General features: G+C 42.6%; 1 non-coding gene across 1 annotated transcript; it reads left to right on the top strand.

The window, feature by feature from the left end:
- Positions 1–11,170: 11,170 nt before the first annotated feature.
- TRNAQ-UUG (transfer RNA glutamine (anticodon UUG)) lies at positions 11,171–11,255 on the top strand. The gene has a single exon. It is a non-coding gene; the product is annotated as a tRNA-Gln (tRNA).
- Positions 11,256–11,814: the final 559 nt, after the last annotated feature.

The raw sequence follows: 11,814 nt of genomic DNA, 5'->3' as shown, positions 1-11,814 counted from the left end.
TAGCTCATATATGCATCATGTTGTCTCACTGTCTTTGGAATCTCCATGTCTGTGTGGATTCCCCATATGTACATTATTAAATGTGATTTTCGGAGCACCTGGGTGGCTCAGTTGGTTGAGGGTCCGACTTTAGCTCAGGTCATGATCTCACGTATTGTGGGTTCAAGTCCTGCGTCAGGCTCTGTGCTGACAACCCAGAGTCTGCAGCCTGCTTCAGATTCTGTCTCCCCCTCTCTCTGCCCTTCCCCCACTCGTACTCTGTCTCTCTCTCTCTCTCTCTTTATCTCTCTCTCAAAAATAAGTAAACATTTAAAATATTTTTAATTTGATTTTCTCCTGTTAGTCTGTCTCACATCAATTTGATTCATAGTCCAATTAGAAGGACCTTGAAGGGTGGAAGAAATTCTTCCTCCCTAACAGAGGTCCCAAGGATCAGCTCTCAGAGCACTTCAATAGGTCCAGACCAAAAAGGCAAGAGAGAAGGGTGCCTGGTGGCTCAGTGGGTTAGACGTCCGATTCTTGATTTTGGCTCAGGTCATGATCTAACGCTTTGTGAGTTCAAGCCCAGTGCAGAACCTGCTTGGGATTCTCTCTCTCTCTCTCTCTCTCTCTCTCTCTCTGCCCCTCCTCTGCTGGCACTTTATCTCTATCTCAAAATAAATAAATAAAAATTTTTTAAAAAGAGGTGTGGAAGTGCGAGAGGGGAATCTTAAAACTATTGACTCTTCTTTGCTGAAAAGTTTCACTCAGTCAAAACTAAATAAAGACTGGAAAGTCTTCAGAGGATCGTCACATGTTAACCAAAGAGGACTCCCACACAACTAAATGCCACTTAATATGAAGCATAAATGAATGAATCAAAAAAAATAGCTCAAATGGTGGGAGGAATAGAGTCAGGTGAATCATCTATAGCATATGGAATTTGGGGTGTAGGTGGGGGATAAATGCCATAGGAACATTCATGGTTCCACACTGTGCTTGGAATCTCTAGGTTAAGAAATTTTAGCCAAGGAGCACCTACGTGGCCCTGTTGGTTAAGCATCTGACTTCAGCTCAGGTCATGATCTCATGGTTTGTGTGTTCGAGCCCCACGTCAGGCTCTGTGCTGACAGCTCAGAGCCTGGAGCCTGCCTCAGATCCTGTGTCAATCTCTCTCTCTCTGCCCCTCCCCCACTCATGCTCTGTGTCTCTCGGTCTCTGAAAAACAAATAAACATTAAAAAAAAAAAAAAGAGTGTTCTCTCAATGTGGCCCAAGGAATCCAAGGACTCCACTGGATCTGAACCAAACTGTTCTCGTTCACTAGTGGCTGCTCTAAACTGTGCCTTTTTAGAAAAAGACAGAAGGGGGCATCTGGGTGGCTCAGTCAGATAAAAGTCTGACTCTTGTTTTCGGCTCAGGTCATGATCTCGTGGTTCATGAGTTCGAGCCCCCGCGCCGAGCTTGTGTTGACAGTGCGGAGCCTGCTTGGGATTGGCTCTGTCCCTCTCATTCTGTTTTTCTGTCACTTGTGATCAATAAATAAACTTTAAAAAATCTTAAAAAAAAAAAGAAAGAAAGAAAAAGACACAAGGATCCATGAGGCCTCCTCGGGGACACTCTTTGGTTGTATCAAAAGTCTGACTTCCCCTTAAACAACTCTTCTAATATTTCTCACTGTCTCTTTAACTGAATTTGACTATGTGGCTACAGAGGGCAAGATTTCCCAGGTGAGTCTTCCCACCAGGACAAGGATCATTTCAATGCCGGTGCCTGATACCCCACCCAGCAAGAGGGCAGCAGGAGAGTGATTTTATTTAAATTGTTCAAAGAGCAATCCTGTCCAATCGTCTTTTTAAAAATGCAAGGACGCTGACACAAGTGCTTGCAGTTTATATTCCAGGTAAATGTGCATCATTTTTATTCATTAGAGGAGGAACAGGAATGACTTTTAATTTTGAACTGAGGGCTTGATAATTAACATTCGTTTTTTCAAGTCTGCCAAGGACCTGCCAGATGGCCTTGTTCCTGAGCAGGGGGAGGGGGGGCGGGGAGGAATGTCTTACTCATCACTCAGCTTTTCTGTTTCTTATAACAATGTCACAAATCTCCTTCCGTTCTGATAGTGCTTAGGCCCTCTTCCCTGTTATCAGTGAGAAATCATGGGGCTTCCTGATTGTGAAATTTAAAGGAGAACATAGCAACATACCAGCTGTTGAAGCCTGAACTGACGCTGCCACCACCACCGCCACCACCACCCGGCCCTCAAAGGCCACTGGCCTATTTCCTCCGTTAAAAAACAAATTTCACTGAGGCGCCTGGGTGGCTCAGTCGGTTAAGTGTCCCACTTCGGCTCGGGTCATGATCTGCAGTCTGTGAGTTTGAGCCCCGTGTCGGGCTCTGTGCTGACAGCTCAGAGCCTGGAGCCTGCTTCTGATTCTGTGTGTGTGTGTGTCTCTCTCTCTCTGCCCCTCCCCCACTCACATTCTCCCACCCCCCTCTGTCACACACACAAGTAAACATTTAAAAAATTTTTTTTTAAAACAAATTTCATCTTTGAAGATTTGGGTTCGCCTGCCTCAGTCAATAGTATTCCTCTGATAACCACAGGGAATCAACTTTGCAGTGCCTTGAAGTGAATTTGGAACACGAAACCTGTAGCTTTACGAGATCAACATGGAAAAAAACGAAGTTGGTCCAGTTCACCACAGAACAGGGAAGTCAGTGGCCCAGAGAAGCCAGAGGCATGCTGTGAACGGTCCCTGGTGACCCAAACCACCGCAGTTGGGGCCCTCCAGACCAAACAGATGGGCACAGTGAGAGCAAATCTGGCTCTCGTGAGCTCTGCCTTTTCTGAAAAGTCTGTCTGTTGGTTTCGTGGGGGTTAACAATCAGTTCGTGTTCAATGCCATTTCAGGTGTGGCTCTATCGTGACTTTTTCAGGATGAAGTGGCTTTAGCCCGTCCTGCAAAACTGCCGGCAAGGAAGTGCTGAGGGGAAGGGGCAGTTGGAACCGTCCGCCGCTTCTCTGACAAGTATAAATCTCCATGTGACCCCGTTACAAGGCCATTTGGCACGCTTTGCTTCCTGACCCAACTCAGTTAGGTACATTATAGGCTCCAGGGCAACTCAACTCACCCTTTCCGACTCCAAGTTTTTCTAGTTTCTTGAATGCCTTCCAGGCCTGCTTCTCATATAGGAAATGAACCAAATCTTTTACGAGATGATATTTAGGCAACACTAGCAAACACTGCAAATATTCCCAGAGACATACACAGTGATCCGCTGAGGCTAGACCTTTGACTTTGACTCTTTATGACTATGATTTTGATTAGCCTCTTTATCTGGAACTGACCCAAGAGAGTCATGTTTATATCTTAAAGATGAACCAATGCAGCCTTGAGAGCCAGTCTTCGTACCCCCTGACTCACTCGCACAGATTCTTTTCAGCCTCTGGGCAAAAGAAAGCATGAAGGGCCAACTACCCCGATTATTAGAAGGTAATAGAATCTGACTCATTCCTTCAAAGAATGAACTGTGGGGATATTTATTTATACCCATTTAGGCGTCTCCCAAAATATTAAGCAGAAGCCTACCACCCAACATGGGTCTTGGTCCAGAATAATAATAACACTGAATGAACACTTATAAGAGGCTTGATCCAGTCAAGTGCTTCATGCACATTCCTGTTTATTCCTCATAACAAGCATAGGGAGGAGGTGTCGATACTGACTCCACCACTCATTCACTGGGAATTGGAACGCTGTTACCTGCACTCTTAACCACTTCACTATCTTATAGGAGGGTGATGAGGATTCTGCGAACCGAAGTAGACTGGATCAATACTACGAAAATGTGTGGGCTGCAGACCAGTGCTGGTCGGTGAACAGCTTGTCACTGATTTGCAATGAGATAAGCCAGAAATTGAGAGTCAGCTTTTACGAACATATATCACTCAATTATTAAAAAATGGGGCCTCGTCTTTGTTTTTTACTAAATATCATGTGATAGTAATTCACTTCTATTATATTTTTTTTTTCAAAGCATCAGCCCTAGACGGATTGGAATCTAAAGAACAGAAAGAGAAAAACTAGTCTTTTGCTGGACTAAATAGCATATGCTCATGATGACCTTTGTAGAGAGGAAAATGGGAGACACTGAAATTTGAGCTTCTTCATGAGGTTTGTGGGAGTGTTCGTTCTTATCGGCGCTCTACACCTCTCCCTGATACATCTACCCATTGCTGTGTCAGGTTTTAGGAGAAGAATCTATAACACCACTTTTCCTCTTCCTAGTTTGAAAGCAACCAAGACCACGGACAACAGAGTCAGATAGGAGATCAAAGTACCAGTTACAAAACTAGACTGGAGGACGTAGCCGAGATGTGGGATCTCAACTGTCTTTTGAATCTTTCTCCCACCCCTGAATTAGGGAACCTCACCCACCTAACCCATGGCTCAGGGGGCAATCACAGAACTTCTCCCACAAGCTAAGAGCAGATCACAACAAAACCCTTAGACAGAAGACCTGGAAATGGCAGAGCAGAGCATTCTCAATTTCTTCTCAAAAACTCAGTACTCGGGTAAGTTTTTCTTGGCTTGATTGGGCACAAGGGAGGGTCAAGGAGAGAGATCATGGGTGTCCCCGTAGTGCATGTTCCTTCAAGGAAATGTGAGTTGAAGGGAAGGGAGGCTTCTCTAATGTGTCATTTCTCCATTCATTTAATTTCTACCTCTGAACATTCTACTAAAATGCACCTGATCCCATTCTATGAGCTTTATTTTCCCCATGACCAGATCAGCTCCTGAGAGTCTATGTCCACCAGACAAGTCTGGAGAAAGTGGTAGTAATCCCTTATTCAAGCTCCTTTGCTCAGCTCTCTGGCAAATGCACTTCCCTTCTTTTTTGCACTCAATGAAAACACATGATTTATTAAATTATTGTAAGTTGTTCACTGTTCAAGCTCCAAATTTGTTGTCCCTACAGAATTGTCTACACGATTATAAATCCTATGAGGGCAGGGGATCACACATGTGCTTACTCATTTCCTACAGCTCCGTGTAACAAATAGGCATTTAACGACTGCTTTGATCTCAAAGATGATGAGCATGTGGATGGGAGTAAAGATGTCTCTTGTGGCTATTTGCATTTAAGTCGTTAATCTTGGATGAGAAACCAGTTTTCCCACTTCAGCTCTCGTTTTCCGGTCATACCTGATCTGCTGCTTTTCTCCCAGCATATCACTTCTCAGCCAAATGCTTGCAAAAACATACTCACGTTAGGAAAATTAGATGCTTCTCCTACAACACGTTACTTGGCCTTTTGAAATTACATTCTTCTATGGAGTAATTTTTTACAGAGTAATTCTTAATGCATTTGTTTCGTGGGATGCTGTTACGTGGCCACCACAACTCCATAGTGTGGTCAGTCTTGTCTCACTTCCAGTCTTCCTTTCCTGCCCTCCTTGTCACTGATCCTCCTTCTAGGTGCCTGGGGCACTTTCTAGAGCTGCCCTCATGACACCCTCTCTGCCAGCATCCTAGATCTTTCCATCCCACTTTTTGTTAGTCCTCTTTACAAGATCCTGTTGCATTTGAACATGTGCTTTCTGGAGCTCTTTCTCCAAAGAAATAACACTACTGGTGGGAGTATCAGAAAAGAAGGCAGATCACTAGGAGAACATCTGAGAACAGGAAGGCTAATTACCCTTCTGACCACACTGCGTAGATGGCTGCCCACATGTAAGGCAAGGTGTATCACCTTTCATAAGTACATAATTACATTTTAAGAGATGAGCTATATACTCACATACGTGAATATGAATGCAAGTTTCATAAGTGCATGTTTGTGCAAACCCCTCATTAGGATATCAGTAAACCACCTTCTTGCTCACCTGGTACCTCTAGTTTCTGACAGCAAGGAAAGTGTATCTATGTTGAACTCATAGAATTAATTACTACTTTTGTTAAAAAAAAAAAAAAACTATGCTAGATACAAACTTAATTAAATGATGATCTGAATTTCTGAATCCGGATGCTATAAAATCGACCAGACTGGAACGCATGCCTCACCATCTGCCACTTAGCAGCTTGGAAACTCCACCTTCAAGGCTCCCTTGAACTCAAAACCAGTTAGTTTTCGAGTGGACCTCTCTGAATGACTCCTCTTAACACAAAATATCTTCCCTCATCTGTGATGAGGTTCCTGGTCCTAAGACCAGCTTAGGAGTCCAAGCTATAGTGTCAGGTGTCCCCAACCCATATTTCCAATCCTGTGGCCTTGAAACATTTGCTATTACTTCCTTTGTAGTCTCATTATGTCTATATTCATAGGGAATAGGAAAACTGGTAAGAAGCAAAGGAGAGTACTAGGTATCTCCAGTGGAGACTAAATATTGTTTAGAGTTCTCTTTGAGTTATCTGATTTTGGTCTTTCATTTTCTTCGAGCTATTTAAAACCTCTGCACGTTGTAGATAACTGGTACCCATGAAAAATAACTCTTGTCTGTAGACACGAAAATAAATTTTGTCTGGCGTAAGTTCAATTTACTTCCCTTTTCCTGCTTCCATGGAAAAAGCCAGTTTCTCATCTTTTTTTTTTAATGTTTATGTATTTATTTTGAGATACAGAGTATGTGCAAGGGGGGAGCAGAGAGAGAGGGAGAGACAGAATCCTAAGCAGGCTCCTCGCCATCAGCACAGAGCCTGATGAGGGGCTCAAACTCATGAACCACGAGATCATGACCTGAGCCGAAATCAAGAGTCAGATGCTTAACCGACTGAGCCACCCAGGTGCCCCTCCCATCTCTTTTTAAATTCAACATTTCTTGAATCCATACAGATGCGTGCATGTTTGACTACTTTGAACTAGTTGGAACATCTGACCAGTTTGTCTCATTCATTGATAATGAGTTAAATAAAATCTTTAACACGTGTTCATCTTATATCTATATGAGAGTCACGATTAACAGGTGTAAGCTCCATGCACCAGAGGATCTGCTGGAAGTGGAGGAGTAAGTGGTAAGTTCATTCCACCTACTGGCTCTAGACCTTGGGCAACTTGTGTACCACTCTGTGCATTAGGTTATATGTATGTGCTGGAATAAGAATGTCTTCTCTGTCTCCCCTAAGGGCCTGACACAAAGACAAAATGAGTCTACATATAGGAAAGAAGTAAAGAAACGAGAGTGTTAAATATAGAGTCTTCACCTTTTCCCCTTCTGTCAGAGTAAATGCTACCCACACCTTATGACTTAGCATGATTCTTTTTTTTGATGATTATTTATTTTTGAGAGAGAGAGAGAAAGAGAGAGGAGAGAGACAGAGCATAAGCAGGGGACGGGCAGAGAGAGAGGGAGACACAGAATCCAAAACAGGCTCCAGGCTCCGAGCTGTCAACAGAGAGCTCAACTCGAGGATGAATCTCAGGAGCTGTGAGATCATGTCCTGAGCCGAAGTCAGACTCAACCAACTGAGCCACCAAGAAACCCCAAGAATAGTGAATTTTAGTTTAACTGCTACTATGTGCTGGGCACTTACTGCAAACCCTGTACATATATTGACCCACTTGAGACTCACAACAACCCTATTAGATAGGTACTGTTATTATCCTTCATTTTACAAATGAGGAAATGAAGACAAAGGGATTAAGGGGTGCCTGGGTGGCTCGGTTGGGCGTCCAACTTTGACTCAGGTCATGCTCTCATGTTTCATGGGTTTGAGCCCCACGTCGGGCTCTGTGCTGACAGCTCAGAACCTGGAGCCTGCTTCAGATTCTGTCTCTCCTTCTCTCTCTGCCCCTCCCCCACTCGTGCTCTGTCTCAATAAATAAATAAATGTTGTTTTTTAATGTTTTTAAAGAGAGAGATTAATTAAATAACTTGCCCACCACATTCACCCAGCTAGTGAGTAAAGACTGGCTCCAGAGTCTAGGCTATTCACCACTATACCAAGAAGGAGAAAGGTGAAATACAAAAGAGCTTTCTCAGGCAGTGAGTTTTGCATTATTTTTATCTATTTATTATTTTTGCATTATTAGCCTTTTTGATTGTCAGAACAAGGACTTACAACAAGAAGGCAGAAATAAGGAGTAAAAGAGGATGTTAGCAAAGAAGAAAGGACAGTAGTGATCATTGTCAGAACAGCTTGAGAGTATGTGACCTTGGATGGCCAAGTCATTTGACTTCTTAATAAGATTACTGTAGGTACAACGTGAGATAATTTATATCAAGTGCGTAGAGCAGTGCCCAGCACATAGTAAACCCTCAATAAGCGGTATTGTTATTAGTTTCTAATTAATATTATCTATTACTATTAGTAACCACAGTAGATAGAGACAGCTTATCTTATTAGTGTCAGGTCTGGGATTTTCGGCTACTTGCAGGCTAACAAATCAGCTTTTGGATGCTGGCAGGCTCGTGCATGCTGGCAGAAGACATGAGACTATAGATTCGGGGATAAAGAGCTTTTACTCACAGCACAGCTAGCGACGTGAGCCTCTGCATGTTTGCATTGGTCCCCTTTGCCTCATCTCTCAGGGTTGTGTGCTGAAAACACAACCCTGAGAAATGGCCCAGGTAGTGAGCGGTGAGGGCTGTGTGGTATTGGCCTATCCAGCTAGAGCATGCAGGAGCGCTCGGGGACTATGGCAGCTTGCTTCTTCTTCTTTTTTTTCTTTAATATAATTTATTGTCAAGTTGGGTCACATACAGTGTGTACAGTGTGCTCTTGGTTTTGGGGGTAGATTCCCGTGATTCATCACTTCCATACAACACCCAGTGCACATCCCAACAGGTGCCTCCTCAATGCCCATCACCCACTTTCCCCTCTCCCCCCCCCCCACATCCACTCTCAGTTTGTTCTCTGTATTTAAGAGTCTCTTATGGTTTGCCCCCCTCCCTTTCTGTTTGTAACTATTTTTCCCCTTCCCCTCCCCCATGGTCTTCTGTTAAGTTTCTCAAGTTCCACATATGAGTGAAAACATACGATAGTTGTCTTTCTCCGGCTGACTTATTTCATTCAGCATAATACCCTCCAGTTCCATCCACATTGCTGCAAGTGGCAGGATTTCCTTCTTTCTCATATGGCAGGTTGCTTCTCGCAATAATCATCACCATCATTTGCTTCCTTATCATCCTTTGTTGCCAAAAATGCTTTCTTAGTTTATAAAATAATTTCTCCAACAAGGCATTACTCTTAGGTTGGTAACACTTCTAACAATATCCTTTCATTTGTGAAGACTTTCACAAAGATTCTTGCCCACTGAGCTTTGTTGATGAATACATAATTAAATGCTGAAATACTTGGGGCTACTTTTTGTCAAGGTTAAAACACACATTGCCAACCAGCTAGATAGTGCATCTTTTTGCTTCCTTATCGTCGTTAATTCCTATTATGAATCAGGGTGAAGGAAGATAACTCTTGTATTTATTCCCCTGTTTACATCTGCACGCATTCCATCTTATACCTTCTTATTCTGAACCCTGAATTGGGTCTTTTGACGGAATACACAATGACTCAAATAAAAAGGAGTCTGTTCTCTTAGCACTTCCAATTTCCTTTCCGTGACTGCAGACTTAGGCTCTTACCACTCTTGCTTCCTAGTTTACTTCATGTGAGACATTTACTTTCCTTCCTTCCCCTACATTAAGCCATTTCAGAAGGCAGCTATGCTCACCACTATATCACCAACACCCACTTAAGGTATTCTGAAAAAGCACTGATTTTTGCCTCTGGAACCCACATGTTATCTTCCAGCATAACATCTCAGTCTGGAAACACCGCTTTCTCCACATGGATATGAACAAAGTATCCCTTTATAGGCAAGATGTGGCTTTCTCCAAAATGAGCTTTGGAAAGTGATGATCAATGTATATTTCACTGAGCTACCTGGAACAGCCAATCTGCATTTCAGTAGATACTAAACATGCCTATAATATCCACGAGAAATGCTTTTCTAAATCAGAATTTAAGAAGTGCTAGTAGGGAAAGAGCACTCAGATGTTGTGCTGGAAAAGTAACAGAAACTAGATGGCTGAAAACAATGGGAAATTATTCTCTCATACTCCAAAGCCCGTAGGAGAGGATTCTTCTGGTCTTTTCCAGTTTTGGATAGCCTCAGGGATTCCTTGGCTTGCGGGTTCATAACTGTAATCTCTGCCTACACAGAGGAGTTCCCCCGGTGTTTCTTTCTTCTCTTTTTATAAAGACATCACTCATGTTGAATTAAAGGTCCACTCTATTTCAGTATGACCTCGGATTAACCAATTACATCTGCAATGATCTTATTTCTATATAAGTCCACATTCTCTGTTCCTGGTAGTTAGGATTTCAGCCTCAAAAAGTTGAGGCAAACAATACAAACCGTAACACTGACTAATCTAATTCCTTTATTTTATAGATAATAAAACTGAGGCATAAGAAAGCTGTGAGGTACCCATGGCCACTGCTCTTCAAATTCCATGTCTTTCTGGATTGGGGACCCTTCTTAAATCTTCTCCTTTAAGAACTGCAGGGTCACAGTGTACCTGGCTGGCTCACTCGTTAGAGCACTTGACTCTTGATCTTGGGGTTGTGAGTTCAAGCCCCACACTGGACATAGAGCTTACTTAAAAACAACAACAAAAACAACAACTGTGGGGTCCCTCACACTTTGCTTAACATCTTGGACTTCTAACCCATTCTCTGCATTGAACTTTAATATCTGATTCCTCACCTTCTGGAATCCCATTCTGTTGAATGACCCTTGCCCTGATGCCACCCATGTACCAAAGTGTAGGCCATGGGAAGCAGTCCTCATGTTTCTGAATACCCCAGGGTGAATCCACAATAAGCATTGGAGGGCATGTGTGATTTTGCTTTGGAAAAATGAGTCAAAATGAACCTCTTGGAGAACATGTAGGCCAGTAGAAAATGAACATAGGTGGTATTCACGTGTGAGAGAGTTTACTATTAGAAATCTTCTTGGAATGGTAGACAAATCATAACCATATAATTTAAGATAATACAAGACAAAACTAACGCATCTGACAAAGGTCTGTTTATGACCGAGTGAAACCTTTGTACCATTCTCATCTCAAAGCCTTTTCCTGGCTGTAGGGATTTGCTCATGTTCCTCTGGGACTGTAATATGCGCAAGTGATTCAGAGCTTCTGTCACTGGATTAATGGCTCAGAAGTCAAACCCTACAGGGGTGCCTGGGTGGCTCAGTTGGTTAAGCATCTGACTTTGGCTCAGGTCGTGATCTCACGGTTCGTGGGTTTGAGCCCCACGTCGGGCTCTGTGCTGACAGCTCAGAGCCTGGAACCTGCTTCGGATTCTGTGTCTCCCTCTCTTTGCCCCTCCCTGCTTGCACTCTGTCTCGCTCTCAAAAATAAATAAATATTTTTTAAAAATAAATGAAAATAAATAAATGAAAAGAAGTCAAACCCTATAGACAGAAGTGCCTATAGACAGGCAAACTTTCCCTCAATTTGCTTGGGATTCTCTTCTTTCCTTAATATGAAAGGCACTGCTGTATTAATTCAGGGATATTTATCTTCTCATTTTATTTCAACAGTAAAATACCTATAAAAGGCTATCTTAGTTTATACCGATGCCTGAATGGAGTTAACGGTATCTTTTTATATCATTGAAATGCATTTAACACCTTAAAACCTCTCTTGTTGCATTTATATTCTGAAAATATGAAGGGCATAAAGAGAGGAGGAAAGACCTAGGGTTGATAATTAGCTGAGTTGTAACAATTTAGAGAAAAAAATCATAGCACTTTCAAGATTCAAGGGAACATTTAAAAAAAGTGGACTTCCACATCATTTGTTTTTGCTTCTAAAGCTCAT

This window comes from Panthera pardus, unplaced genomic scaffold (genome assembly GCF_024362965.1).
Source record: "Panthera pardus isolate Hobbes unplaced genomic scaffold, ASM2436296v1 HiC_scaffold_27, whole genome shotgun sequence".
Taxonomy (NCBI): domain Eukaryota; kingdom Metazoa; phylum Chordata; class Mammalia; order Carnivora; family Felidae; genus Panthera; species Panthera pardus.
The sequence above is the reverse complement of the archived record's forward strand: the minus strand, read 5'-3'. Positions and strand labels throughout refer to the sequence as shown.